Here is a 7307-nt window from a genome sequence, read left to right as displayed (position 1 = left end):
TATTCCTTAAATTTTATTATTAATAATTGTCGCACTATGATCATTTTACAATTGTTTAATGTGAGATTTAGACAATGTCTCTTTGAAGTTACAATGTCAAACTCTTACCACTGAGTTGACACCTCTTAAACTTATACCACAATACCACACACTTTCACTTTGACAACAAATTACTAATCAAACAAAAATCATTAATTAGGAAATCCGGTTAATTACATGACGAGAAGACTTTTATTTAAGTAATACGACAATTGTACAATTTTACTCATTTAATAACGGTTACGGATTTATGCGAGTCTAGATACTTCAAAAATGTTTATTTTATTCTATATGTATTAATAATTTTACTAAATCCATTTTATGTCATCCGCCTGTGCATCTATTAATTTATGGGTACTTAAAACATGATTTATTTTATTCTATTTGTCTATGCCCATTAAGATATCCGTACTGGTCTATAGTAAATTTTATTTGCGAATACATGCATATTAAATTTGACTATTACTTTTCCCACCTTGCCTTTTTCTCGTGCGCCATGCAAAAAACCAAAAATACCCCTAGTCCGGATTATGTAATCCGAACCAGATTGTTAGAGATATCCAGAAAATACAATCTGGACACTTTCGATATGAGATTTTTGGTGTTTTCTTTGATGTAAAGGTCTCTCTTGACCGTTATATAACTCTCGCATAATCTGCAAAACAATTGCAGGGGTTATATGAACGGTCAACAATGACCATGACATTACAAACACTCCTACAAAACTAAAAAATGTTGAAGAAAAAGTAAGAAAAGAGGTGAAGTGAAGAATGAAGGAATTTGTTGAACATGCAAGCCTATTTATAACCTAAAACAAGTCTTAGGTCATAAGTACAGTCAATGAAAACGTGTTTGTCATTCAAAACCGACCAAAAAACGCATTAAAACTCCACTAACCGACCAAACCTTTGGTGAAACACATCGTCCAAAAATAACTGAGGTTGTCCGGATTATATAATCCCGAAATGACAAAAACATTCCGGATTTTATAATCTGGACAGCACCAGAATGCCTATTTGGATGGTTTCTTAGATAGATTTCTTGGAAAATAAGTAATAAATGCACAAAAAACAGGTAAGCAACATTAAACAACGCAAACAACAAAATACTCTAGGATGATGTTCGAAGAGGTGCTTTTGAACTCGATCCAGCTGGCCTGCCAACTGACATATTTCTATTGGAAGGCCAACTGGATCGAGCTCATAAAAACTTTTTCGGATTCAGATTTGCAACATAACGATGGAAGACAAGGTGTTTCAAGAGGAATGTTTTCAGTTAGATCTTGCTGCCTTGCCAACTGAGATATTTCTATCGCCAAGGCACCAAGATCTAGCTCATAGCAAACCTCATGGTATTCAAAGAACTCGATCCAGCTGGCCTGCCAACTGACATATTTATATCAGTAGGCTAACTTGATCGAGCTCATAAAAACTTTTTCAGATTCAGATTTGCAACATAACGATGGAAGACAAGGTGTTTCAAGAGGATTGTTTTGAGTTAGATCCTGCTGCCTTGCCAACTGAGATATTTCTATCGCCAAGGCACCAAGATCTAGCTCATAGCAAACCTCTTGGTATTCAAATGTAGAGTAAGAATCTATATATATTTTTGAAAGCATGCTGAAGATCTTCATCATGCCGTTAAATAGATAGCTATCTACTTAAAACAACATGAGAAACATCCTCAGCAAAATGAATTTTTTTTCATGGTTTCTTTGGTGTGTTTGTTTGTATTTTTGACAGCATGCTGAAGATCTTCATCACGCGGTCAAATAGAGAGCTATCTATTTGCGATTACGTGAGAAAGATCCTCAGCTTAATGACAAAAATTTGCATGGTTTTCTTTGGTGTGTTTGTGTGTTTTGCTCGAATTAAAGCTGAAAACCGGAGAGCACTTATTTATAGAGGTCCTTGGATGTTGTGGACCACATAAACTCTTGGTGCAATGTGGTCCGTACAAAAGAATCTTATGCTGATGGATTTTGGATTATGTAATCCGAACTACACTTACGCCCTATATAAATTCGGATTACATAATTCGGAATGCATATCTTTGGTTATTTTAGCGTTTAATTGCACATCTTTGGCGTAAAGCAACACATAATGAAAATTTAGATAATACATATATTATTTAAAACATAACAAAACAACTTAGTTCAACAATATATAACAACTTCGTTCAACTACATTAAACACGTAATAAAAAACAACATAAAACACGTAATAAAAATAATATAATACACGTAATAAAATAAAACATAGTAGATCACAGATCATCTAAACTAATTTCTTCGTCTGATGCTTCTAGTAGTGCCCTGATCTCTTCGTAGTTCCAGAATCGGATCAAACTTTTTTGAATTTCTTTAACAGATTTGACCAACGAAGCATCCAACTCGATCATCCCTCTAGTACTGTACTGACAAAAAATGGAGAACATGGTTATCATGTCGTCGTCGTTCATGAGCTTCATCCGACTTAACTGCAGACTCCTGGATGAGTCGGTCGACGGACGTTGATACTCAACACCATCCATCCTCCGTGTGTCTCTGTGGTTGAGTTCGAGGTTGATTCATTTAGTTGACCCTTCAACCCGGAGAGGGTGGCATCAGTGCGAATCTTGAACATATGGGGTGGTTTTTCCCCGTTGTAGTAAACTGCAGTCAGCTTGGTGTTCGAATTAAATACAAAGTTTTCCATGGTTTTTTTCTTCTTGGTTTGGTTTACTGGTTATGAAAAGAGGGACACTTGTATATGGAGGTCCCTGGGTGTCCTGGACCACAGAAACTGTCGGTGCAATGTGGACCACATGAAAAAAATCATGTTCCGGATTACATAATCCGGAATGTCCCTCACCCCAGAGAAGGTGCGCAACATCCTTCAACTTGATCTAATATCGTAAAAATTCGGATTACATAATCCCGAAGCCATGAGAGTTGTCCGGATTATGAAATCTGAACTGTGTCAGTTTGTTTTGGACGTTGGCCTGCACCACAAAAAACACGTTTTCAAAGGTTTTTACCAACATTAATGGCTGGTAAAACTCCTCTGAACACATTTTTTTGACCAAAATTAATGGTTAGGCATATTATTTTTCTATAAATAGCCTCCAAAACCTTAACATTTCTCACACCATTTCTCAAACTCTCTCCTCCTCTCCTCATGTTCATTCTATGCAAAATGTGTTTTTCATCGTTGGCCTTTCATAAAAAGAGGCTACTTCGGAAACTCATGGGTTATATGACTGATCAACGGGGAAGGCAACACGCTGCAAAGAAGCACGGTTTGTATGGGTATCAGGTTGATCTGTCTCGGGTGCAAGGTTGACCATCAAGTTCTCTTTCACCCCAGAAACATACCTTACCCAGTAGCCTCCCCCGACCAACCTTCTTGGGGTAAAGCTAGATTTGGTTTTACCCCATTGTAATTGCATGAATAATTATATTAATAAAATGAGATTGTTTTGAGTATTATTTCTGTTCGTATTTTTCTTTTCTGTTTTTCTGTTTATATTAATAAAATGTGATTGTTTTTATGAATTTAGCAAAGTGTTCGTATTATTTTAGCATCTAAATAATATAAAAATAAAGCAAAGTGTGTAAAACTGGTAAAAGTTATTTCCGGATTATATAATCCGGAAATTTCTGGGAAATTAGTTGTCCGGATTGTATAATCCGGAGGACTTTTTCGTAATTTTGCAGGGCGCGTGAGAAATTAGGAGGGTGGGAAAAGTAATAGTCATTAAATTTTGGTCATATTTAATTATATGTCTATCCCGAGCAACGCCGGGTAAATACACTAGTATAATAGTAAAACAATGAGAGAGTAGCTTTCTATAAAATCAGCATTAGGATCACTATTTTCTTCAGCGCCTGCTTGATTGGTTGCACAAAACTGAAAATGAAATCAAAATTGAGAAGGTGAAGTAAAGTACTACTAAACTAATTTTCTTCTATTAATTTTGTATTGATCTAGTTTATTTATTACCATAAACGGTCAAGTTAAAAAAAAATGTGGTTTTCTACCTCTAGTATATGCTGCCATGCATCTTCACTATGATTATGGGTATACCCTTCAATTTGATCACACTTCTCTTATCTAACGGTGGGATCTCTAAAGCACGGACAATTGTGAGATTAGGTGTATGTGTAGCTCAGATGTCAGACACTCGTACGATTTGTATTTGATTGCGTAAGTAAGTGTCCCAAAAATAATATGTTCTATTAAAAATGTGTTGAAGTAATGATGATCAATACTGAAAGGCATTAAATCAAACAAAGAAATTCTAATAACATTGGAATGGAGTGAAATAAATTAGGCTTAATTACTCTTTTGGTCTATTAAGTTATTTGTTGGTTACATTTTGGTCCCATAAGTTATTAACGTTACAATTTGGTCCCTTAAGTTACTTTTTGGTTTCGTTTTGGTCCCTTAACTATTAAAAGTTTCGTTTTGTTCCCTTAACTTATTTTTTGGTTTCGTTTTGGTCCCTTAACTTATTTTTTTGGTTTCGTTTTGGTCCCTTAACTTATTTTTTGGTTTCGTTTTGGTCCCTTAACTCTAATACATTCATTCTAACGTAAAGGACCAAAGCGGTTGACGGAGGAAGAGTTAAGGGACCAAAACGAAACCAAAAAATAAGTTAAGAGACCAAAACGAAATCAAAAAATAAGTTAAGGGACCAAAACGAAACTTTTAATAGTTATGAGACCAAAACGAAACCAAAAAGTAACTTAAGGGACCAAATTGTAACGTTAATAACTTATGTGACCAAAATGTAACCAACAAATAACTTAAGGGATCAAATCATTAATTAAGCCAATAAATTAACCTTCATATGGAAGAAGAGTTGTCACAGCACACACTCGCTCTTGCAGAAAAAAAAATTTAAACAAAACTGAGCATCTTTAGTGAGTGTTAGAAAGAAAAAAAAGTTAGAAGGTGGATCTTCATGCGTTTTGATTGATTTTTGCATCAATGAATTATCAAAACTCCATCACTAAACAAGATATGCATATCAGGTACTCCCTCCGTCCCTTAATGTAACCTCCCTTTGCTTTTTTCACATTTCTTAAGAAAAGTTGTCGGTGTAATTAATATGTCTGTTTTGTGTATTAATATTACCAAATTGTCCTTTGTTTGTATATGTATTAAATTTGACTTTTCAAATTTCAAGATAAGTTAGTAGTATTAATTAGGGGTATGTTTAGGAAAAAAATAATAAAGTCATCTAGTAATTTGAAAAGGGGTTTAGATTTAGGGACAAAAATAAAATCAAATAGGTGGTTAGATATAGGGACGGAGGGAGTAATAAATAAGATATTATCACAAACATCAAAGAATATTATAACCGACAAGTGGTATTGTAACAATAAATGCAACTTAATCACAAATAAGTGGTATTGTCGTTGCTTTTCTTGATGTAAGTTGATTTTATGTTGGTGTTTTAGAGGCTTGTTTTTGCATCCTTTGAATTTGGTGTATTTTATGGACTCTGTATTTTCTTGTCCATCTCTCGAGCACATGGTTTAGTGGGATCTGTAACCTTCTTAGAAGGTGAGTAGAGTACTTATCACGATGATGCTTGGGAATGGACCTTATAAATTTATTGTTGTGAATTCAGTATTCTCAAATTACACCAATGAAAATAAAGATGTGTAGAGTAAAGGAAAGTAATAACCAATATTAAAGTGAGCACAAGCAATAACAACAATAACAACACCTAGATCTAATCTAAGAATAATCAAAGTGAAAAGCTCAAAACCACAAGCAAAAGATAAAGAGAGAAGAGAAACAAACACACCAAAGATTGTTGACCCAGTTTGGTCCAACTTGACTTACTCTGGGGGAGAGATTGATCTCTCCAATCCACTATCAATGAGTTCTTACAAAGAGATACAAATGAGTTACAAGAAATTAACTTCAACAAGCTCACAAAAAACAAACCTACTTTCTACTCGTTTTCCCAATCTCACCAATGAACAAGACACTCAATGATTTTCACTCACCGAAGGTGTTTACAATGTTTCCCAACCCAAGAGAACTCTAATACCCTCAACCCTAAAGTTACCTCCTTTGATCTCCCAAGTTTTTCTCTCTTGAAGCTCTCACTCAAAATCTGAACAAGAACACTTATATAGCAGTCTTCAACTGTCAAAATCGTGTCACGGTTGCCAAAATCGTGACACGGATGATGCGTACGACCCAAGGTACGACCAACCTTATCCTGAAAACGTGCCAAGCATGCCAAAAATCGTGTCACGATTGAACCCTCAGAAAACCATGCTTACGGCCCTGCAAAATCATGACACGGTACACAAATCGTGTCACCATTTGGAACCTTCATTTTGAGTCAAAATACAACATTTCTCCACCTTGACTCTAAAATGATGATGATGCTAATTTAAACATCAACCACCATGATCCTTTTCTTTTCCCTTGCTTCTAACTACACAAAGTAGCTCCACAAGTATACACCAAACCCTCTTCAACTACAGAACGTCTCTCGTTTCCTTGAAGATCAACTTGCATCCAATCACCGTTGGTCATTTAGGTAATCACACAAGCCACACCATACATTCTTGAAACCGCAGAATGCCTTTCGTCCTCATGAAGAATTACCATGCCCACAACTAGAGCATAGCACCCAAGGCCTCCATAGTTGTACCATTCCCGGTGTCATCAAATTCACCTCAAGCTGAGCTTTATCCACCTCAACTTCCAAATGAGTACACACACATTATGCCTTCCCCTTTCAACCCCACCTCAAAGGTTGATCACGAGTATTCTTCACACCGCCTCTCCAGACTGACCTTGAGTATTCTTCCCACCGCCTCTCCAGGCTGATGTTGACTGTTTAACGTCTCTCCAGACGATCACTGCTCTACAAGACATCATTACCAAGGTGAGAAACCTCACCTTCTTCATCCTCCCAACAACAAACCACCAAAACATCCACATCCTCATACTCCTCGGAGACAACTTACACGGAGTTGTCATTGTCCTCCGGAAAATCACTCTTGAAGTGACCAAACTTGTGACGCTTAAAGCACTTATATTTTACCTTGTTACCGCCTTTTGAGCTTCCTCGGTTACCTCTACCTCCACCATTTCCTCTTGAGACAATAAGGCCTTCACTGTTTTCGTCCGCTCTTAAATCCTTGGACTTGGTCAATTTCTTAGTTCTCAAAGCCGCTTGAACTTATTCCAAGGTGACAGTGCCTTCTTTGCCATAGAGCATGATATCCTTGAAGGATTCAAATGATCTCGGTA

This window comes from Medicago sativa, chromosome 2, assembly GCF_051527215.1.
Source record: "Medicago sativa cultivar Bolivia chromosome 2, Bolivia_mono, whole genome shotgun sequence".
Lineage (NCBI taxonomy): Eukaryota > Viridiplantae > Streptophyta > Magnoliopsida > Fabales > Fabaceae > Medicago > Medicago sativa.
This window is presented reverse-complemented; position numbering follows the sequence as displayed.